This window comes from Phascolarctos cinereus, unplaced genomic scaffold (assembly GCF_003287225.1).
Source record: "Phascolarctos cinereus isolate Bilbo 61053 unplaced genomic scaffold, phaCin_HiC Scaffold_2;HRSCAF=192, whole genome shotgun sequence".
In the NCBI taxonomy this organism is placed as follows: domain Eukaryota; kingdom Metazoa; phylum Chordata; class Mammalia; order Diprotodontia; family Phascolarctidae; genus Phascolarctos; species Phascolarctos cinereus.
This window is the reverse complement of record NW_027555625.1, coordinates 230023842-230048566: the sequence shown is the minus strand read 5'-3', so window position 1 is coordinate 230048566 and position 24725 is coordinate 230023842. Positions and strand designations below refer to the sequence as shown.

The following is a 24725-nucleotide window of genomic DNA, read 5'->3' as shown; positions in this document are numbered from 1 at the left end:
TAGTCTGTTTTCTCTTGTGAGGTTTGTGTCCAGGAGCAAGTCTTATGTGCCGAGTCATGTCAAAAGCTGCCTGAGGTCTTCTTCTTATTTTAATTAATTATATATACTTTTTATTCTGAACTTAAAAAAAACCAAAAAGAACATTTTCAGCTTCTAACTCTTGCTTCATTTCTTACATGTAGTCATGTAGTCCCTATAGAAAATCCATTTTTCCCTTTAAGTCTCTTGCTTACAGATTCTCCTTTGGATTTTTGGGTATCTCAGGATTTATGATGATTCTTTGAAAGTAATTGGTACCTTCTTCTGTTTACTCGTATCTCCGTATCTTCCGAATTGGGGTTTTGTGCTGGTGAGAGGTCTAGGCTCTGCCCCCTAGTGAACTTTTGATTAGGGTATCTCAGCCCTACTTGGTTTCAACCTGGGTCACCTTGGCCCCTCTATTGATCTCCATTTCCTGGGAGTGTGTCAACAATGCAGTGATTCCCAACATTTTTTATTCCTTTAACCCCTTTAAAAAAAACTGCTTTCAGGGAGTGTGATGATTCTTAAATTGTTTCTCTTAGATCTGTTTTCCAGGTCAATTGTTTTGATAGCAGATGTGCTACATTTTCTTCTACCTTTTCATTATTTTGACTTCTAATATTTCTTGTTGTGAACTCTTAGTATAACTTGGTATGCCACTTACAATACTCTGCAATTATTTCCTGCTTAAGGCACTATTAAAGATTTTCTAGCACAAACATGTTGGACCATAGTCATGAACCTGCAAGGAGCTCCCCAATCACTAAATGGGAACCACTCATCTACACTAAGAATACCAGTAGGCTCTAGGCCCCTCTGGATCTTTAAGGTTGAGAATTCTGAATCTTTAAGGCCCTTCGTAGTATCTGGAATGTCTAGCTCTGAGTGTTACCGTATCTAGAGTGGTTGCTATAACTTCCAAGGTCTACTCTATGGATTTCTGACCATCTTCGGGCTTTCTCATAGATTCTCTCCCCTTTTGCTGACTCAGGCATCAGAGTCTTGCAGGCTACAGGTATAACCTCTTTAAAATGGTATCATTGTTAGTTTTTTGTGGCTGTTGAGCTAGAGGCACTACAACACAGAATTCTCTCCTGACTCATCAGAGAGTAGGATTTCCCCTCTCTCATTAACATTCAAACAAGATCCAGCCTTTGGTAGGCCTTTTTTGAGTTGTCTATTAATGATGTGATGTTGCTGAGAAACCTTTCACTAAGGTAATAGAAAAAGTTAGAACCTGGAGTTAGGACAGACATGAGTTCAAATGTGGCCATAGTCAAGCTACTTAACCACTCTGAGCCTCTGTTTCTACATCTGTAAGGTGGATAGCAATAGCTATAATATATAACTCATGAGGTCATTGTGAGGATCAAGTGTGATAATCTTTGTAAGATTTCCAAAGCACTTTGTAAAATTAAAGTATTATGGAAATATCAGCAATGTTATACCAAAATGCTGGAAGGAAAAGGGTATTATAGTGTAAAGGAATTTGGATTGTTCATTCCTCTGGACAGAAATTGTGAAGAGGCAGCTAGTGACACAGTGGATAAAGTGTTGGGCTTGGGTTCAGAAAGACTTGAGTTTGAATTCTGCCTCAGATACTTATTAGCTGTGTGATGCTGGGCAAGTCACTTAATCTCTCTCAGCCTTAGTTTCCTCATCTGCAAGAAGCATAATGAGGGCACCTATCTCTCTGAGTTGTGAGAATCAAATGAGATGACACATGCAAAATGCTTTAAGTTATGTAAATGCTATCTATTATATTCATATACAATAAATTATTGTTTTCATAAAATATGAAAGTAATTAATAAATGAAATGTATAAATAATAGTCATTGGAGCATGAGAGAGAGCTTAGCATAATGAGCAGGAAGCAGCCCTCTGACAAGAAATATGGATTCAAGTCCCACTTCTGACACGTTGGCTGTATGACATTAACAAGTTACTGAAAATCTCAGTGCCACACACAGCTTTCTAAGACTATAAATTGCAGCAGAGGTGCTGATCTGTACCTCTAAAGGGAATTACCTTATTAGGAGCTCCCTTGGCCAATGAAATAACAGTTTGACCCTACCCCTTCACTCCATCCTACCCTTCCCCACCCCCGTTGAAATTCACTGTTCTGTCTGTTTTAAGCAAAGCATCAACCCCATCCCCCCAACTACAACAACCCTGTGGAGAAGGTACTGCAAGTATTATTATCCCTATTTTAGAGATGAAGAAACTGAGGCTCAGAGAGGTTATGACTTGCTCATTATCACCCAGATAATGAACATTCAAGCCAGAAGTCAAATCATAATTTTATGGCCATCAAACCCTGTGCTCTTTTTAGCTATATTAGAATGACTGGTTGCCTTTTACATGTGCACAGTAATGTCAGAATATGTAGCAGAATTTGGAAGATTCTGGCTTAGATATACTTGGAAGAACATTGATCTTGAAGTTCCAGTTTAGGCTCTGCCACTTAGTACCAATGATAGGACCTTGGACAAGTCATTACACCTCTCTGAGCCTCAGTTTCCTCTTTCATAATATGGCCATAATAATAATTCCCTGGCTTACAGGTGTGACCATTTCTCTGAGGAGCTTATCTGATGGAGGCTGGGTGGGACTGGAGAAAAGAATCTTAACCTACGTCACAAAGATGTGAGGAAAGTGTTTTGTGAATCTTAAAATTCCGATGCAAATGTGAGCAGTGCTCTACTTTGTGGTTCAGATTTCTATTTTTTCCTTAATAAAATATGCCTTGGAGAATAAAAGTTAAAAGTAAAAAATCAATAACTTCATCTTGTCTGTAACATTCTGTATGCATTTCATCTCTTGCTGCGGAATAATTTCTACATTTTCATTTTCCATCATTTTGACTTTTATGATTTGCACATAGTAGGCATTAAGTAAATATTAGTTGAGTGAATTAGTTTCTTTCCAAACTATCTCACTGTATTCCTGACCTTTCAGAAAAAATGAATCACTCAATATCCTTATGATGTGAATTTGGTCTCTTCATTCCCTATCAGATAAACCTAGCAATGCCTCTTCAGAGAAATCATTATACCTGGGGAATTCCTTTGAAAATTGATAAGAAGGTTCTTATACAAGATGGTTTGGGCCTGTATCAGATCCCACACTTTGTCTTTTTCAGTTCAGGGACTAAGGGTAGATTTGAGATTGTAAATAGGGAAGACACCGCTATAAAGACTTCCTTGGAGATATGCTGCTCTCAGTACAGGAGAGACCAATTAAGTAGCTTCTGAGAATGGTGCCTGCATCTGTGGAGAGGTTACATCTGACTGAAAAAAGAAAAGTGGCAAAGATGTACATATAAGTGATATCACTATGTGTCATCTGGCAACTAATCTGGGCCTGTCATATAGTATTTCCCTAGTTGAAATGGTCCTTTTCTTTTTACTGCAAGTTCCACCTACAAAGTTAAGTCTATGCTCTGCTAGGTAATGGTATTATTGAACTTTGAATCTTAGGGGAAACCTGTAGATTGGGTGAAATCAGCAAGAATCATAGAATGTTAGAACTGCGTAAGGCCTTAGACAAGAATATAGAATATCAGCACAGGGAGAGACCTTGCAGCCTAAGGCTCTCTGTTTTGTAGGATATGAAACTGGAGAACAGAAAAAGGGAAATGGTTTGCCCAAGGTTGACACAGTTCATTATGTGCTTATTTCCAGTGAGACTATATGCATTATGCAATCATGCTAAATGCCAGTGTAAGAAGTTCATATTTTGTCCTAAAGGCAAAAGGGAGCCATTGAAACTTTTTGAGCAGGGAGGGACCCAGTCATACTTGTTCCTTGAGTAGATCACTTTGGCAACTTTGTACATTGGAGAGAATCTAGGATCAAAGAGACCAGCTAAGATGTTATTACAATAGTTCCTATGAGAGATGATTAGTCTTGACAGTAATTGTAAGTGGAGAGAAGGGAATGGATACAAGAGGTGTTAAAGAGGTAGAATTGACCAGGCTTGGATTAGAGATCAGGATTGTGGGATAGAGGGGAGAGGAGAGGGAAAAGAGGGAGAGAGAGAGACAGAGAGAGAAACATCAAGGATTATGTGATCTGTGTGGGTGAGGGGATGGAAGTGCTCTAGCTATAAATAAGGAAATCTGAAGGAATGTAGAATGATCAGGGAATAATTCTGATCATGTTTAATTTGAGATGAGAAATCTAGGCAGAAACAGACCAGTGGCAATGCAAGAATGCAGTTCAGGAGAGAAAGGCATTGACTTTATAGATATAATTATTGTACACGTAAGAGATGATGAGATCTCGAAGAGAATGAAAAGAACAGAGCCCAGGACAAAGCCTTGAGTGCCGCCATGGGATAAAAGGTGGATGCTGGACAAACAGAAGAGAAAAGGTGAACTAGGAAAGGAAAATGGCATGGAAACCAAGGGAGGAGAGAACATCCAGAAGGAGAAGGAGGTCAGTATTGTCAACAGTTGCAGAGAAGAATTTAAGGAGATTAACTCCAAAAAAGCCTTTGGACTCAGAAGTTGAGATCTCTGGCACCTTAGGAGGCAGCAGTTTCAGGAGAAAGGTAGAGTCAGAAAGTGTGATGTGAAGTCCAAAGGGAGAGTGATTGGAGAGGAACTGTAAGCAACAAGTGTACTCACCTCTTTCTAGGAATTAGAAAGTGAAGGTACAGGAAGTATAAGGGAGAGGTATAGGGTGATCCACTTGAGCTTGATTGGTTGTTATCCTTCATTCTTGAAGAGGACCAGAATGACATCACTCTGTTGGAGTCAAGGTACAGTGTGTCTGACTGTGGTCAATCAGACCAACACAAGCTTGGAAGTCTGTACCGCAGATCAGGCACAAATAGTTCATATGAACATTTGCAGTGGAGATGTCTAAATTTGCCCATCTCGTGTTTCTTTTGAGCTACTTCAATTCAGATTTGTTCGTAATGCAGTGCCTTCTTTGATGCAGGTTCACCATGCTCAGCGGTCCTTTGTTAATGTCTTCCGTGTTACACAATCGATTCCAAAGTTCTTGAGAGTGGCATTGAGAGTATTCTTGTACTACTTCTCTTGACCTCTGTATGAGAACTAGCTTTATGTGAGTTCTCTGTAAAATAGTCTTTTAGGCAAACATACATTTGGCATTGAAACAATGTGGACAGCCCATCGAAGTTGCACTCTCTGCAGTAGAGTTTGAATGCTTGGCATTTTAGCTTGAGAAAGGACCTCAGTGTCCCGTACCTTATCTTGCCAAGTGATCTTCAGAAGCTTCCTAAGACAATTCAAATGGAAGTGATTCAGTTTCTTGGCATGGCTCTGGTACACTGTCCAGGTTTCACAGGCATACAATAATGAGGTCAGCACAATGGCTCTGTAGACCTTCAGTTTGGTAAGCAGTCTAATATCTCTTCTCTCCCACAGTTTTCTTCAGAGCCTCCCAAACACTGAGCTAGCAATGGTAATCGTCTACATGTACATCACTGGAAAGTATACTGCCAAGGTAAGTGAACTTATCCACAGCATTCAATATTTCTCCATGTACTGTGATGGATGGTGTGGTGCTGACTGGTGGAGAACCTGTGTTTTCTTGGTGTTAATTGTGAGACCAAAATTAGCAAAAGCAGCAGAGAATAGAGCCATACTTTGTTGTATTTCAGCCTTAAGACTGCATTGAGTGCGCAATCATGTGCAAACAAAAATGCATGCACCAACTCTTTACTCTCTAGGAGTTGGGAAGTGAAGGTATAAGTATAAGAAGGAGTGGTATAGGGTAATAGCTTGAAGCAATGACTGAATCAAGTAAAAGTTTTTTAAGGATTGGGAAAATCTAGACATGTTTATGTATTCCAGGGAAGGATCCAGTAAAAAGGGAGAGAATGAAGATGCAAAAAAGAGAGGGAAGGATTGATGGGTTAAGTTTCTGAAGGAGATGAGAGGGAATAGGACCAAGTACATAGAGGGTTGGCCCTAAATAAGAGAAAAGGCACCTTTTCCTTAAAAACTAAGGTGAAGGGGAAAAGAATGAATGAAAATGTAAATAGGTTTTGAGATATGAAATGGAGGAGATTTGGGAACTCATGCTAGCCTCAGTTTTCTTAGTAAAATAGGATGTGATCTTTTTTTGTGGGGGGATGAGATAGGGGACTTAAGGAAAGGGTAGAGGTTTGGAATGTCCAATGAGACAAATGTGATAGAGAATCAGGAAAGAATAAAAGGACCACCGCCTAGCCTTGCTGGCCCAGCTGAGATTAAATAACATGAATTTGCAGTAGATCCAGTCAGCACAGTTGTAGGACTTCCTCCAATAGGATGAAAATCAGAGAGAAGACACGTGACCCAGGGTTGAGCAATTTCAAGACATAAGTAATGCTAAGACAATGGAGCAGCAGATTTGGGGTTGGAAGACAATGTGTATGTGGAACAGGTCAACAATAGGGTCTAGACCAGAGCTTCTTAAACTTTTTCCACTCAGGCCCCCCTTTGGGGTTTCAGCAGCATTTCTTGGTGTTACATGGCCTGAGGACATGCATGGTTCAAAGTGTACACTCTTTGTATTCAGAGCCAAGGCTGCAGTGAAATCAATGCAACACAGGGCATGCTCTGCCAGAAACACCTTGGATTCATTACGCGTTTGGTTTTTAATTATTTTTTGGTTGTTGTGTGTTCAGAAATCTTTTACTGTTGCCAAATTTTCCCCACAGTTTAAGAAGTGCTGCTAGACTAGGAAGATGAAGACAGACAAAAGTAAGAAATCTCCTCAGAGGAGAGATTGCCTAAGGAAACCAACAGAGGGGAGACCCTGGAAGAACAATGGATAGGCTCACTTCTTCTCCTGCCTAGGAGTGTAAGGCACGAGAGAAGGAGCAGCCCATGCTTGAAAGGACACCCAGTCAAGTGGTGACTTCTGGAGGCATCCAGACCATCTGTTGACCAGCAGAAGAAGGAAAGAGAGGAGTTTGTTCATAGGAGAACAAGGGTTCTTAGGGGACCCAATGGTATGGGAAGAATAAGATTAGGTCTGTTGAAGCGAGATGAAAGTTTGGAGAGAGAGAGCAAGGGAAAAGGATTTTCCCTTTTTTCAGAAAGCCACTGTGAATCACAAGAATCAAGGATGCTCCCAGGAAGTGAGAGTTTGCCAGTCATTGGCTGGGACTAGGAGAGCTGGTCATCAGTTTCTGCAGTTTGTTATTCAAAACAAGAAGGACCAAAGCATCATGGACTTAGTGATGCAACAGATCCTAAGTGCCAGCAAATCTAACACCTTCATTTTGCAAATGAGAAAACTGAAATCAAGAGAATAGATGAGAGGAGATGGGGAGTGGAGAGGAGAGGAGGAGAGGGAAGAGAAGAAGGTCACACAGGTAGTAAGTGACAGAGGAAGAAAGACTTGAATTCAGATACTCTGATCCCAAACCAGTATTCTCATTGCTGCAGTTCTTCCCATGCTGCCCTCTGAGGATGGGGAGCTGAGGGTTCGTAGGGGTGGGTGAGAGAAAGGTAGTTCTGACCAGTTGCCTGGCTAAGTAAATACCTGGTGATTGGGTCTCCAGGGCCAGATTAAACCTATATTTGTTAACAGCTCCATCCCTCATCCCAAGTGAACATATGTATGTGTACGTGTGTGGGTGTGCATTCTCTGAGATCCTTCAGTGTATTTGGCTCCCTAGGGCTCAGGATCCCTGAGGAATCTGACTTCCCAGGAGGTAGAAGGGATCATTCTTATGACTGTTATGACCATGCCCCCAGAGACTGAGCTGAGCACATACTTGGTCTTCTGCTCTATAACCTTGTTCCAAGATGGCAGAGGATAAAGAATACCCAGAAGATAGCCCAATAAATAGAACAAGTACTCTGCTCCCCACAGTCTTGAGCCTCTGGTAGCACAGACCCTTTGGTACCTTAGGTATACTGCATCTGGAGATGCTTCCTGGCCCCATGCCCATATTTCAGGGTTGTGGTAGGTGTCACTAGGCTATGATTTCTAAGCATACATTGGTGAGTGCCCCACCTGGCTCACTATGGAAGCTCTAACTCTGTTTCACTTTCTTCTTTGGCCATCTTCTCATCAGCAGCCCTGCCACAACGTGTACCATCTATTCCTCTGCCTCTTTCTAGTTCTGGAACCATAATCAAATTATTGCTGCCATTGCTGCCATGTCAGCCCAATCAATCTACTACCACTTCCTATAACTTTCTGAACCAAAATTACCTTCCCTGGCCACCACTCCTTTGTATGAATTTTCTCCCTCTATTAGAGTGTAAGCTCCTCAAAGGCAGGTGCTATCTTTGTTTTTGTATTTGTATCTCCAGCACTTACCATAGATTGGGGCACATAATAAGCACTTAAGAAAATGTTTTTGATTCATTTGTTTGTTCATTCATTGATTCATTCATAAATTCTGGGTTTACTTCAAGCCCCCTGTCTCTGAGTATTCCATCTGCAAATCTTTTTATTGATTTCCCTACCTGATTGGTGTGAAGATTTCAAACCCCACAGAGAGAGCCACAGTGGGTGCTCCCACCCCCTAGTGCTAACATATTGTATCATTTGCCAAACAGTCATTGAGCAACATGTTGTTTGGGTCTCAAAATACAGCAGGCATCACCACTTAGGATAATCGTGATAAACAGCGGGTTTTACTACACACTCAGCAACAATTAATAACACACAGTAGGAGCCCTGGGAAGAAGCAGTGAGTGGCTGGGTGGGCTCCACAGACCAGTTTTCCAAAGGAAGAAGAACTCAAGGATTTTGCAAGGGCATCCTGTTGCATCAAGGACATGGAATTGTCTTTCAGTTGTCCATCTCTTTGAGAAGAAAGAAATGCAACAGAGTAACCTCCTTAGGACTTTTGTTTCTCAAGTGACCCAGGACATTTATGAATACCTTTTTGATTGAGCTCTGGAAGCCAGGAAGACACAATTGCTGGCTGTGTGAAATTACTTAACATCTCTGGGCCTCACTTCTTCATCTGTGAAATAAAAGCATGGAACTAAATGGTCTTTAATGTCCCTTCAAGCTCTAAGATAGCTAGATGACATAGCAGATAGAGGACTAGACCTGGAACCAGGAAGGCCTGAATTCAAATATGGACTTAAATACTTATAAGTGGGCACTAATGCTTGTTCCCTTCCCCTAGGATTGGAGGATCCTGAGGTCTTGCTTGTTGCCACCTCAGGCTCTGGGTGGGATCCCTGAGGCAGGAAGGAGCTTCCTCAGCCCAGATTTGGCATACAGCTGCCCCAAGCCCACTGCTTTCCTTAACTATTCAAGAGTCTAGCTTTCACTGTCAAGGCATTTTTAAAATTCAGAGCAATAATTTTTTATTTTTTAATTTTCTTTTCAAAAGAAATTGCATTTTAGTGGGTGCAGCCTACCTTTTACCCAATATGGTATTTGCTGACAAGGAACCATGAGCAGAAATGTAGCATTCCTGACCTTTGTTCTGCAGGAAATGTGTGGTAGGGGGGAAGGACACTGAATGGGGGGTCAGAAGGACTCCTCCCTGCAGCAACCAAAGACCCCGCCACCAGGTCTCCAGCTCCCTTTTGCCAGCTAGCCTCCTGCACCACCCTCTTACCAGTAGGCCACCTGGTCTTCTATTTGCTCAAAGACTGAAATTCAGCACCACCTTTCCAGCTCAAGAGATAATAATTAAATCAACATCAGAGCTAGGGCCTGGGCCAGGCCAGAGGTTTTCTAGCGGAGGGGAATAAGCGTATCTTAACAGCTAGGGAAGGTCCAGACAACAGACCTCCAACATTCAGCCCTCCATGCCATTCCTTTGCTACCAGGCCTCCTGATCTGGCCTTGGTGACTCCTCCCTTTCTTCCCTGCCAATAAAATCAACCTCATAGTTAGGGCCTGAGGCACAGCTACCCTTTTACTGGGGAAAGGTGTGACAACTTACTTTCCCATGGCCCACAGACTCTCTTCTTTCCTCCTGATCTGGAGTCAAAGGCTGCTTAAGTAAAAACTTCATTTGCTGCCTTTCCTCACTCCCTCAGTCTCACCTCTCCTGTATCACTATCCCAGGCTGCACTTTCCTTCCATTGTGCCCTTTGAAACCCTATTCTCTTGTTAACAAAGTGTGCTTCAAATTAGACCTCTTCCTTTCACACGCCCTCTGTCTCCTTGAAAGCATGGATGAACCTCTCCTCCCAACCCTAAGGGGAGAAAAAGAGCAAAACACTGTAGCTCTTCAGCTAGGAATACACCACTTCTGAGATGACCTCTCCACTATCATCCTGTGCAGGCAGGTACACACACACACACACACACACACACACACACACACACATATGCGCACACACACATGCAAACACACACACACCTTGCTCCTTCAAGACAGGGACGGTTTCGGGTTTTTTTTGTCTTGTATGCCCAGCACCTATCACATAGTCAGTGCTTAATAAATGCTTATCGATTGACTGATTGGGTCCACAAAGAAGACTTTTGTTGTTGTTCAGTCATGTCTGACTTTTCATGACCCCTTTTGGGGTTTTCTTGGCAAAGATATTGGAGTGGTTTGTCATTTCCTTCTCCAGCTCATTTGACAGATGAGAAAACTAAGGCAAACAGGGTTAAGTGACTTGCCCAGGGTCACACAGCTAGTAAGTGTTTGAAACCAGATTTGAACTCCGGAAGATGGGTCTTAGTGACCCCAGGCCTAGCATTCTATGTACTGCATCACCTAGCTGCCCATAAAGAGGAATAGCCTCTTTTCCCTTTTTTTTCCTAATCATCTTTAGAGAAAAAGGAAAATAGCCTATATGTTCTAAAACATTTATAGCAGCTCTCTTTGTGATGGCAAAGAAGCAAAAATTGCAGGGATGCTCACCAATTGCAGAATGGCTGAACAAATTGTAATATCTGATTGTGATGGAAGACTATTGTGCTATAAGAAATGATGAGCTCACTGATCCTAAAAAAACATGGAAAGACTTGCATGAAATAACAAAGAATCAAGAATGAAATGAGCAGAACCAAGAGAATATTGTATACAGTAACAGCAATATTGTTTTAAGAATGACTTTGGGCTCAGATTCTTACAATCTAGCCACTGCTCAGATTCCTTAAGAGTCTGCCCAACATGACAATGTTCTGATGAACCTTGTCTTTGGCTGAAAAAAAAAAAAGAATGACTTGGAGTGAATAAGTCATTTTGACTATTATGAATACCCAAATTAACTATAAAGGACATGTGAAGAAAGATACCTGCATCCAGAGAAACAACTGATAAATAGAAATATGTATGGCATAATTTTTCACATATATGTATATATGTATATACATATCTGTGTCAATGGTAGCCTTGAGGGGAAGAAAAAAGAAATTTACATGATAACTTTATTGTATATTTAAAAGGAACAGCAAATTGTATATAATAGATTTGCAGTTTTGTGTGCAATCATCTTTTTTATTATACTATGTTATGGAAATGCTTGTTCTATTCCATAAATTAAAAATAAAATAAAAAAGAAGACTAGGCACTCTTCATGTTCGTTCCACCCAGACATATCATTCTATTCACATCTTGGTTTCTCTTATATACCTGCTTCTCACCCTTCTCAAAGAGGTTCTTTACCTGGCTCTTCCACTTGACCTAATCCATGCTCTTCTCCTTGTTCCCTCAAACACTCCCACTTCCCATCCTCCTCCTCCTCCACTGCTATACACTCTACCTCAGCCACACACAGGGACGGGCATCTCCCAGATTTCATCATCAACCACCATTGTTCTGCCTTCTGCTTTTGGCACATCCCTCACCAGGCACTCTGTAGGCATGCATTCCCAGGACGTGTTCCCAGGACGTGTTCCCAAGACATAGCACTCCAGTCATCACCTCTATGATTTTCCACAGGTTGTTCTCTGTACCGAGAGAGTATGCATTCCCTCTCCCTTCCACTTTACAGAATCCATAGTTTCCTTCAAGGCTTAACTCAAGTGTCACCTCCCAGGAAGGAGGCCTGTCTCAATTCACCTGGTTGGTAGGCCCCTCCTCCAATTACTTTGTTTATATTTTGTGTTTACTTATGTGACTTCAAGTTATTCTCCTCTACTCCTTCCTCTAACAGAATGAAAGCTCCCCAAGGTCAAGGATTATTTTTCTTTTGTCTTTGTATCTCCAACACCTAGCACAAAGAAAGCATTTGATAAGTGTTTGAATGAATGAATGAATGAATGAATGAATGAATGAAATAACCTCTTTGCATTTTTCCCTGTTCTTCAACCATCCTAAATCTGCTCTTCCTCTTCACCCTGACCTCCAGTTGTTGTCTTACCTACTAACTTTCCTAGAATACCTTCACTCTGCCTCACTTTCCTCCTTTAGAAATGTTGGCAAAAAGGGGAAAAAAAGAAAAAAAAGGAAAAAAAAGAAACCTTGGCATCAGTTAACCAGTTCAATTTTGTGTGGTCCTCTACCCTCAAGTCTCTTGCTCCTTTCTGATCTCATCATTTATTCCTTTCCAAACCCAAGCTGCCAATCATCACCACCATCTGCTTTCAGTGCCATGCTACTGATTACCACTTAAAGGAAGTTATGGCTACTATGCAGATCACTACAAACTTTTGTCCTTTCAAAGTTCTATATGCTGGTAAATATGAGCTCTAATTTTTACAGGGAGGTACAAAAGTATACATGTTCTCAAAGCACAGTGTAATTAATAGACTATCTCCTACCTAATTTGTCATCAATCATTCATGAACCTTGTACATCTTTACCTTCTTTCTGCCTGGCCCAAAGACAATAAGTATTCTCGGATAATTCTGAGAAAAGGAAATTTTGCTTACAGTAACTAAGTGCTTGACTGGATCAGGCATTATTTCTCTTCATCCTTCAAAGCCTACCTCTCCTGTTTCCTCCATGGAGCCTTCCCTACCTGCCTCTCTCAAATAGAAGTAATTTCTCCCTCTTGTGCTCTAGTGCTAGCACTGATTAGATGTACAGTGATCATGCAGAGTACTACCTTGGAGGAGAAAATTAAATTCATTTCAACAGATATTTATTCAGTACCCAGTAACCAATCAACAAGCACCATTAAACACCCATTATATCCTAGGCACTGTATTAGGCAATAGAGATACAAAGACAGCAATAAAACACTCCCGGTTATCAAAGAAGTTACATTATATCAAGGGAGAGAGCAGGGGCACATGTGGGTATAGACAAGATTTCTACAAATAGAAGGTAATGAGGAAAAGAAAGGGCTCCAGCAGCTAGAAGGACGAAGAGAATTCTCATGGACAGTACATGCTGCTGGGACTGAAAACAAGCATTTGTCCTTTGATGGATCTGAAATTTCATCATTGCACGCTGGGCCCCTAGGGTAGGCATTGGGATTACAAAAATGAAATAATAGCACTTATTTGTTTATATCTTATCTGCCCTCCAAGAATTATATCTTATGCTTCTTCTACTTCATCTCCCACCTCTGTGCCCTATATGAGAATGAATTTTCTCTTCACCTCTGTATTCTTAGAATGTGCTTCAAAGCATTGGCTCAGGTCCTTCCTCCAGCTCTAGGCTTTTCTTGATCACTTCCTCTCCACTGATGAGTACTCTCACCCACTTGAAACTACTCTGCATTATTTTATCTAGACTTTGTTTTCAGTTCTAAATGAGTATATTATGTCCCTCTCCTAGGACGCAAATTCCTTGAGGGTAGGTCCTATTTCTGTTTTCTTTGTGTCCCTAACAGATAGCACATTGCTTTTCTCATAAAGGAGTGCTTAATAAATGGTTGAATTGACATTGAATTTTCTGTCCCTCCAGCAGCACTTAGCATATAGTAGATGCTCAATAAAAAATTTATTTAAATAATACTTTTTTCTGAAGACAATCTACTGGAAGGTGGAAATTTGACTTAAGTTGGTTTCATAAACATTGAAGCACTCTATAAATGAGTTCTTATTTCTTCACTTGAACTAACCATATAATCTTGGACATGGATTGATAGAGTTGTAATCATATTTAGATGTCATCTTTGATATCATTTGCTTGCAATCTCTGTGTCTTACAATGCTAAGTGAAAATTAATTAATCCACAAGCATTTATTAGGCACCTACTATGTTCTGGTCACTAATATAGACCCTGGAGATAGAATGATCAAATTAAAGTAGTCCTTGCCCTTGAGTGGCTTATGGTCCAGTGAGGGGAGTCAGTATATATACAACTATAGCCATATAGAAAACAGCTACAAGATAATTTTTTTTTGGATGCGAAAGGCACCAGAAAGTGGGGAAGGGAGGGTTAGGAATGGCTTCATGTAGAAGGTGATTCTTGATCTGAACCTTGAAGGAAGCTAGGGATTCTAAGAGGCAGAGGTAAGGAGGAATAATATTTAGCCAGTGCAAAGCATAGAGATGGAAGGAATGTCACATGTGAGGAAAAACAAAAAAGACCCTTGGAGGTGGAGGTAAACCCAACTCCCCAAGGTCACAACCCAACTACTGAGGTCACTCAAAGTGAGACCAAGAAAGACCAACAACCTAATCCAAATGCATAGCAGGAAGTGGAGCCTATTCCTGGCACAAATCCCAATTCAGGAACTATAGCTGGAGAGATGTCAAATCAAACACAATATTTAATGGTATAAAAATATTGCAAATCTAAATATCTCCAAAAAGGAAGGGAGAGTAACTCTGTAACAAGTATAAGCAGAGACTAGTAGATTTTCCACAAGGTTTACATGAATATCTAGGGGAAAAAATGAAGTAAAAGAGATAAAAATGAAATACAGCCTCTGTATAAATTGAATAGAAAATGAGTCACTAGCAGAGAAAGTTGGTGAATGTTACCCAAGAAATAGGCTCCCTGCAAACTAGAATAAACAAAACAGAAATCAGAGCTTTCATGAAAAAGCAGGAAGTATTAAAATGAAATCAAATGATTAAAAAAAAGAGAAGAAAATGTAAGCTACTTGATATTTTAAAACAGACTGAAAGCAAATCATGGAAAGATAATTTAAGAATCATTGGACTCTCCAAAAACCATGATTTTTTTAAAGTGGGGACACTGTATTTTAAGAATCAAAAGTGGGGCGGAGCCAAGATGGCAGAGTGAAAGCAGTGACTTGCTTGAGCTCTCCCCCAAACCCCTCCAAATACTCATAAAAAATGGCTCTAAACAAATTCTGAAGCAGCACAACCCACAAAAAGACAGAGTGAAACAAATTTCCAGCCCAAGACAATCTGGATGATTGATCAGAAAGGTGTATTGCGCCGGGCTGGGAGCGCAGCAAAGCACGGCATGGGAGCGCAGGCTGCAGCAACCTGGAGCAGGCCTCAGAGGACTGAATCGCAGGCAGCTGTGGAGGTTTCCAAACTCCTCAATCCAGGAATGCCAAAGACAACTTAGAAGATCAGTGGGAAAAGTCTGTTTCTGCAGTACTCAGAGAGGAAGGCGGGGTTTCAGCTCCGTTCCCCAAGAGTGTGGCCCTTGGAGGGGGCAGCTGCTTCCCGGGCTTCCGGCCCACAGACTGAGGGGGAATCCAGTGGCTGATCAGAGAGGGACTGCAGGGATCTGTTTGTCAGTGCTGAGGCAGGAATCTCTTGCTTTGCCCATGTTTGGATCTGGTCACAGTTCTGGGCAGCGGTGCTAGGGTGAGGAGGAGCGCTGGCGTGGTGGAGCTTGTAGTGGCTGTGGAGAGAAACCCCTCCTCACAGGTACAGGAAAGACAGGAGTACTTGTGGTCACAGGCCAGGAAAGGAGTAAACACCTCACCCCTTATCATACCACCTTGGAAGAACTGAAAATTTACAGGTCCCTACAAGTATTCTGAAAACAGCTATACAAACCCCTGAAGCTTGGGACAGTACACTCTCCACATTGGAAGCAGACTCTTGCCTTAACAAAGAGTTTAAAACTCAACTAATTGGCCGGGATCATGAGCAAGCAGCAAAAAGAGTCAGACTATATTATCTTACTTAAAAAAAGAGAAGAAAATGCAAGATACTTGATATTTTAAAACAGACTGGAAAGCAAATCATGGAAAGATAATTTAAGAATCATTGGACTCTCTAAAAACCACAATTTTTTTAAAGCAGGGACACTATATTTTAAGAATCATAAGTGGGTGAAAAAGAAGATCAAAATATACAAGCAGAAGAAGACAACAAAGTCAAAGCTCCTACATCCAAAGCCTCCAAGAAAAATATGAATCAGTCTCAGGCCTTGGAAGAGCTCAAAAGGGATTTTGAGAAGCAAGTAAGGGAAGTAGAGGAAAAACTGGGAAGAGAAATGAGAGTGATGCAAGAAAATCATGAAAAACAAGTCAACAGCTTGCTAAAGGAGACCCAAAAAAATACTGAAGAAAATAACACCTTAAAAAATAGCCTAACCCAAATGGCAAAAGAGGTCCAAAAAGCCAATGAGGAGAAAAATGCCCTAAAAAGAAAAATTGGCCAAATGGAAAAGGAAGTCCAAAAGATTACTGAAGAAAATACTTCCTTAAAAATTAGAATAGAGCAATTGGAAGCTAGTGACTTTATGAGAAATCAAGACACTGTAAAACAAATCCAAAAGAATGAAAAATTAGAAAACAATGTGAAATATCTCATTGGAAAAACAACTGACCTGGAAAATAGATCCAGGAGAGAGAATTTAAAAATTATTGGACTATCTGAAAGCCATGATCAAAAAAGAGCCTAGACATCATCTTTCAAGAAATTATCAAGGAAAACTGCCCTGATATATTAGAACCAGAGGGCAAAATAGAAATTGAAAGAATCCACCCAATCTCCTCCTGAAAGAGATCCCCAAAGGAAAACTCCTAGGAATATTAGCCAAAATTCCAGAGTTCCCAGGTCAAGGAGAAAATATTACAAGCCTCAAGAAGGAAACAATTCAAGTACTGTGGAAACACAATCAGGATAACACAAGATTTAGCAGCTTCTACATTAAAGGACGCAGGGCATGGAATATAATATTCTGGAGGGCAAAGGAGATAGGATTACAACCAAGAATCACCTACCCAGCAAAACTGAGTATAATCCTTCAGGGGAAAAAATGGTCATTCAGTGAAATAGAGGACTTTCAAGCATTCTTGATGAAAAGACCAGAGCTGAATAGAAAATTTGACTTTCAAATACAGGACTCAAGTGGAACATGAAGAGGTAAACAGGAAAGAGAAATCATAAGAGACTTATTAAGATTGAACTGTTTACATTCCTGCATGGAAAGATGATATTTATAACTCATGAACCTTTGTCAGTATTAGGGTAGTTGAAGGAAAAAAATTATAGTATGTATATATAGATAGATAGATAGATAGAGGGCACAGGGTGAGTTGAAGATTAAGGGGTCATATCTGGAGAATAAAATTAAGGGATGAGAAGGATGATACTAGAGAAGAAGAAGGGAGAGGTAGAATGGGGTAAATTATCTCACAAAAAAAACAGAAAAGAAAAGTCTCTTACAGTGGAGGGGAACAGGGGAAGGTGAGAGGGAATGGTGAATCTTATTCTCATAGGATTTGGCTTAAGGAGGAATAACATACACATTCATTGGGTATGGAAATCTGTCTTACCCTACAGGAAAATAGGGGGAGAAGGGGACAAGAAAGCAGGGGGATGATAGAGAGGAGGGCAGATTGGGAAAGGGGGTAATCGGAAGCAAATAATTCTGAGGAGGGACAGAGTCAAAAGAAAGAATAGAATAAATGGGAGGGCAGGATAGGATTAAGGGAAATAGAGTTAGTTTTTTACAACATGTCTACTACGGAAGTGTTTTGCATAACTGCACATGTATAACCTATTTTGAGTTGTTTGCCTTTTCAATGAGGGTGGGTGGGGAGGGAGAAGAGAGAAAATTTGAAACCTAAAGTTTTAAAAACATATGTCTTAAAAAAATGTTTTTACATGCTACTGGGAAATAAGAAATACAGGAGATGGGGTATAGAAGTCTATCTTGCCCTACAGGAAAATAGAAGGGGAAGGGGATAAGAGAAGGGGGTAGAGATAGAAGAGAGGACAGACTAGGGGAAGGGATATTCAGAATGCATGGCATCTTGGGGTGGGGGAGGGGTGAGATTGGGTGAAAATTTGGAACTCAAAAACTTGTGGAAGTGAATGTTGAAAACTAAAAATAAATGAATTTATATTTTTTTTAAAAAAAAGAATCATAAGTGAAAGCTGCTTATATCTCTTAGAACCAGACGACAAAGAGAAGAAAGAAAGAAAGAATATACCCAACAAAGCCTGAAAGAAAGTCAAAAAGAATAAGTCCCAGAAATGTCACAGGCAAAATGCAGAGCTTCCAAGTCAAAGAAAAAATGCTGCAAGCATGCACAAAGAAGCAGTTTAAGTATCAAGGAACCATAGTCAAGATCACACAGGACCTACCAAGTTCTACTATAAATAAGAGGAGAACTTGGAATACAATAATATGCCGAAAGACAAAAGATTTAAGTTTACAAACAAGAATAACTTGCCTTACAAAAGTGAGTGTAATCCTAGAAAGGAAAAAATGCAACTTTATATGGAATAGGGCATTTTCAAGTAATTCTGATGAAAAGACCACAGTAGAATAGGAATGTTAACATACAATCACAAGAGCATAACAAATCATAGAAAGGTAAATTCATTTGAGCCATTGGAAAGAGCTATATGAGGACATAGTGCTAACATTCAATTGAGAGAGAAGAAACAAGTGGGTTTTTTTTCAGAAACTTAATATTTTCAAAGATATTGAGAGAGTTAAGTAAGAAAACTAGAGTATGCGGGCATGGATTTGTTATGTTCTGAGAGTTCTAAGAGGAGAATCAGAGGGGACAGTAAAAGGAAAACACTAGTGTAGAAAAGAGGAAGAAGTGGATAAAACTTGTTATTTCTTATAATTGGGGTATGTGAGAATAGTATACAAATGTGGAAGAAGGGCAGTAGACATCAAAGGAACCTCACTTTCATCTGAAACAAATGAAAGATGTTTGAGCATAACAGAGTTGGTTGTGTAGAAATATAGCAATCTCAACAAGGAAGAAATTGAGGATGAGATGGTGAGGTGGAAGGCCGGGGGAAGAGAAAGAGGAAAGATAATGCCAAAGAGGGATTAATTGCAAGCAAAACCAATTTCCTGATTCCTGAAATGAGTTTAAATGCTCAGAAGGAGAAAAGGGAAAAAAAAACAACACTAGAATATGAGGGGATGCCTTAGATTGCCTTTTAAACAATTGAGGAATGTGTGAATAGAAAACAGCATACTGATGTGATGGAATATCATTGAGTCAGCCAATCAGAAATGAGAAAAGAGTCAATTTCAGAGAATCCTAAGTGCTATGAACTGTCACAAAAAGAAGTGAGCAGAACTGGGAGAACCTTTTATACAAAGGCAGCAACACTGTAAATTAAAACAACTTTAAAAGATGTAAGAATTCAGATTTTTTTCAGTGGCCAACCATATCTCTAGAAGACCTATGATGAAGCATGTTATCTTACTTCCTGTCAGAGAGGTGATGGACACAAAAATGCAGAACGAGACATAGATTTGGGGGCATAGAAAGAACAAATAAAAAGTATTATCAAAAGGGAAATAGTGCTAACAACCAGCGGATCTGAAAAGGCCTTACATAAAAGGTAGCACCTGCATTGTATTATGGTGAAAGCATGGATCTGTGGTCTCGCTGATGTGTTAGAGCATATACAGAAAATAAATGTTTGTTGTATTGAAGTGATTGACTTGACTATGTAGCTTTGGAGTGCTAGCAGATGAAATTCTTAGGCGTTTTACGATTCATGTGGCTGGTCATTAGGGAATGCCCTGTGGCAAGCCATGATCAAGTTTGTCTTGTACCTCTCTCCCCTGTATTGTAGTCCCTTGACTCACCAGTGATTTAAAGACTGTCTGGGGGATTGTACACAAGGTGGAAATGCTGCTTTTTGCTTTTCATCCCACGTTTTATCTGTGTATATGATTTGGAATGCATTGTCTGTAATATATCTCTGGGATTAATATAGCATTTTAAGCAGTTCTAAAGCAGTCAACAACTGTAATTCAATTACTGGTTGTTGAATTTTTCATGCTCTTTGTCCCTCCCCCCACCCCCAATCCCAGTCATGGAGTCAAACTTTTTTTTAATGTAGCAGACGCCAATTTTGTGCCTCGCTGACTCACATAACAGTGGGTGTATTAAATGGTGAACAGTTGATCTGCATGAATTAAAGCGAGATATCTCGTAAGCTCCAAAGCTTTTAAATTTACAAACAGATATTAAGCAAGATGAGGTTGCCATGGAGAAAAGGTGGACGGATGCCAGCATTCACCCTAAGGACTCTGAGCATACCTCTGCTTCACAGGATCAAACAGGTCTCTCTCAATGAGGAGCCAGCAGCAGTGACCACCCTGCTGGCTGGCTGACATGTTAATGATGCTTGACTTGGCTTGACTTGCTGTGCATGTGTATGTGTGTGTATGTGTGTGTCTGTATGTCTACAGTTGCTCACACACATGTGTGGTGCTGATGAGTGCATGCCTTGGGTTTCTCCAAAGTCTATTCCAACACCTTTTCTATCCTAGCAGCTGTAAATGCTATTAAACTGAAAAGGGTTATTAAATGAACAATTAGCGTTTCTGAGTTCACTGAAGCTACTGATCTATAATGTTGAAAATTTCTTCTATCAAGCTCTAGGCTTAAGTGTAAATAACCATACCCTTCCCTTGCTGGTTTTCTCTCTTTTTACAATATCTCCATTCTCCACCCTCCCCGCCCCCCACCCCCAGATCTTTATTAAGTCTGTGACCTTGGGCAAGTCACTTAACCTTTTTTTGCCTCAATTTCCTTATCTGTAAAATCAGAATAACAACCTGATCTGCTGAACTCCAGGGATTTTTGAGAAAGCCCTTTGGAAAACTAAAACAGAATATAGAAATAAGAGTTGTTATGAGAGTCAAATGAGATTCAATATTCCAAGTACCATGAGTAACAAAGAGTAAAACACTATATAAATATGGGCAGCTAGGTGATGTAGTGGATAGAGTGCCGACCCTGGAGTCAGGAAGACTCATCTTTCTGAGTTCAAATCTGGCCTCAGACACTTACTAAGTGTGTGGCTGCGGGCAAAACACTTAATCCTGTTTGCCTCAGTTTCCTCATCTGTAAAATGACTTGGAGAAGAAAACGGCAAACCACTCCAGTGTCTCTGCCAAGAAAACCCCAAATGGGGTCATGGAGAGTTGGACATGACTGAAAAGGACTGAAGAAGAGCAAATTGTGATTAATGACAGTCATGTACTCAGAGTGTCAGAAGTAAAAAAGATATTAGAACTTCGACTGTTAGTCCTAGCAGGGGTTATAGAGATCATGCAGCCTAAACCCCTAACCCTACAAATTCTAGAAATGAGACTCAAAGACGGTTTGACTTTTCCAAGATTGCTAGAACCCACATCTGGTTCCTAGTATAGGCTCACTTCTCTGCTCTGTGCAAGCTGCTTGGGATTGGGGGAGGGGAGAGAGAGAGAGAGAGAGAGACAGACAGACAGACAGACAGACAGACAGACAGACAGAAAGACAGACAGCGAAGGAGAATACTTCCCAGGAATGGAGCAGGAGAGTCCTGGAAAATTCACTAATGGCTTTATAACCAGCTGAGTAATGCACACTGGATAGAGGTGTTCTCTCCATCAGCCCCATGCATAGCTCACAGAGCTGTGGAGCTACAAGGGGAGCAAATAGCACAGCCCCTAGACCCTCAGCTCACCCTCTTTTCCCCCCAAACCCTCCTGCCTGTCAGTCACAGGCTCTCTCCTCCTTCCCCTTCTCCACCCTCTCCTTCTCCCTTCTCTCTTTTCCTTCCCCTCCTCATCTCCATCTCCATCTCTCCCCCTTCCTCTCCCACTTTTCTCTCTTCCTCTTTCCCCTCCCCCTCCTCTCTCGCTGTCTCTCTGTCTCTGTCGGTTCCTCTTTCTGTCTCTCTCTCTCTCTCTCTCTCTCTCTCTCTCTCTCTCTCTCTCTCTCTCTCTCTCTCTCTCTCTCTCTCTCTCATACACACACACACACACATGCAGCCCAGTAGATTATGACAGTTGTTTCCTGAAGAGGGCTAACTAGCTGCCTGACACTCCCCTGGACTCAAGCTTTAGGCATTGGCTTAAGGCCTACTTTTCAGCCTGGTAAATAGATTGGTTAAGACCAAAAGTCCTGAATCAAAAGACATTGTAAAAAAAAAACAAAAAAAACCCCAAACTTAAATGTAAGAAAGTGTGGGATAAATAGAAGAAATCACTCCTTCAGCCCACAGAACCAAAGAATTTCAGAGCTCAGAAGTCACTGAGTCCAGACCCACATTTCCCTTTTCATGGATCAGTACACTGAGGCACAGAGAAGGGAAATGACTTGACCAAGTGATACAATATGTCTGGGGCAGAGCCAGGACTTAAATCTATCTCTGTCCCTCATCCATCACTCATTGAGAGCTGGAAGGGACCTCGGAGATCCTCTCCTGTGCATCAGCCTTATTTTATAAATAAGGAAATAAGGGGCAGCTAGGTGGCGCAGTGGAGAGAACATCCTCCCTGAAGTCAAGAGTCCCTGAGTTCACATCCGGCAGCAGATCAAACACCTGACACTAGCTGTGTGACCCTGGGCAAGTCACTTAACCCCAATTGCCTAAAAAAAAAAAAATTAAAAAATAGGGAAATAAAAGCCCAAAAAGTTAAAGTGACTTGCCTGATGTCCCATGGGTAATAAGCCACAGAGCCAAGATTTGAACTTCAATCAAATAAACATTTATTAAGCTGTGTGCTAAAGACTGGGGACATAGAGGCAGAAATTAAGTGCTCCCTGCCCTCAAGAAGCTTACATTCTACTGGAATTCTTGCCCTGTGACCTCAGATTGAATCTTTACAACATGTAATTGTAGGAAACTAGAGGACAAAGGCTCTGCTCTCTTTTTCTCTCCTTTCCTCTCTTTTTCTCCCTTTTTCTTGCCTATTGCCAGTGTTAAAAGAAGTAAGTGCTGTCTCCTTTCATGGCCTGGCTGGCCAGGTGCTATTTCTTCATCCTTATTGACATCTGCCCCTCCTCTTTGAAGATAACTAACTCTTTCGTTCGTTCATTCGTTCTTTTTTGCTTTTAGGCAATTGGGGTTAAGTGACTTGCCCAGTGTCACAGTTAGTAAATGTCAAGAGTTTGAGCTGAGGCTGGATTTGAACTCAGGTCCTCCTGACTTCAGGGCCGGTGTTCTATCCACTGCACCACCTAGCTTCCCCCAATAACTAACTCTTTCAAGGGTGTAGATAAGTCTCTAGGCAGTCCAAAGCATCCAGTTTTGTAAAACCCAAAGTTTTCCGGAGAAATTTTCAGAAGCTCCTTTCCCTGGAGCACATTCATCACCAAGCCATCAAAATTTAATTTCCATTAGATGGTAACTTTCCGTTACTGAGGTTCTGAAATAAAGTCCCGCATTCACAGCCCTTTACACTCTTTTGCCGCCCTGTGCTCTCAGCCTTATTTCACATTATTCCCCATCAGGCACCACTTGCTACCACCCACTGCCCATGACCAGTGGCTCCCCACAGCCATACTTGTGCCTGGGATGCCATCCTCACCTCAATCCCTTCTCTTGGAATTTTACCCACACTTTAAGGTATATTTCAACTGCCTCCTTCTCCATGAAGCCTTCCAAGATATTTTCATCAGTACTGATCTTTATCCCTTTGGACATCACCGAGAACTTTTTACACTTTGTTTCAAATTCTTCCAACTTCAAAATATCCATAATTTAATCTATGTTGTTGCTTCCTGCACTGACTGACACAGATCGAAACTGTCCCTTACCTTAGTCAGCACTTCTTAAACTGTGGATCATGTCCCCATATAGGGTTGCAAAAAAAATTTGGCAACGGTAAATGGTTTCTGAATGTGCAATAATCAAAAATTAATTCAAAATAAAATGTGTAATGAATCCGAGGTGTTTCTGGCAGCCCTTAACAGTGTTGCATCATGCAACTTCACTGCAGCCTTGGTTCTGAACACAAAGTGTGCACACTTTGCACTGCGCATGCCCTCAGGCCACACAACAGCAAAAAAAATTGCATAAAGGAGAAAGGGGGTCTCAAGTGGAAAAAAGTTTAAGAAGCCCTGCCTTAGATAATCTTTATAAATTGCTGTGGCAAAAGAAAAGAAAAGAAAAGAAAAGAAAAGAAAAGAAAAGAAAAGAAAAGAAAAGAAAAGAAAAGAAAAGAAAGAAAGAAAAGAAAAGGAAAGAAGGAAAGGAAAGGAAAGGAAAGGAAAGGAAAGGAAAAGAAAAGAAAAGAAAAGAAAAGAAAAGAAAAGAAAAGAAAAGAAAAGAAAAGAAAAGAAAAGAAAAGAAAAGAAAAGAAAAGAAAAGAAAAGAAAATCATTGCTCTCTGGTGCTTAGCTCAGCTGATTCTTGCATGGCAGACTCTCAGTTCCATCCCCCAGGCAGTAAGCAAGCCCTTTCTAGCTTGGCTGTACCTGCCAGGGCCCAAGTTCTGCTGGCATATCTTTAGAGACCCCAGAGTCATTAGCTCTCCCTACAATAAAGCATCATAGGAAGATTTTAGTGGCATTCTTACTTGTATTTTTTTTTATTGTGTGTATCATTATGTGTGTATTATGTGTATATTATTATTGTGTATTATTTTGGGTCATAGTTAGCCATGACTGTATTTTGAGATCTCTCCTAGACTATAAGCTTGCTGAGGAAAAACACTCTATCCACTATTTATCTTTATGACTCTCTCAGCACCCAGCCAAAGGCTCTG

The 24725-nt window shown here is 40.7% G+C and overlaps 1 long non-coding RNA gene across 3 annotated transcripts in view; it reads left to right on the top strand.

The window, feature by feature from the left end:
- LOC110206625 (uncharacterized) overlaps positions 1-24725 on the top strand; it is a 272068-nt gene that overhangs the window by 219336 nt on the left and 28007 nt on the right. For 2 of the 3 annotated variants that reach the window (XR_002323978.2, XR_013484681.1), the window contains exon 5: positions 5421-5499. This is a non-coding gene — a long non-coding RNA (uncharacterized LOC110206625). Of the gene's footprint in view, positions 1-5420; positions 5500-6700; positions 9003-24725 lie in introns of those variants that run through there. The other variant, XR_002323976.2, reaches the window with a different exon arrangement.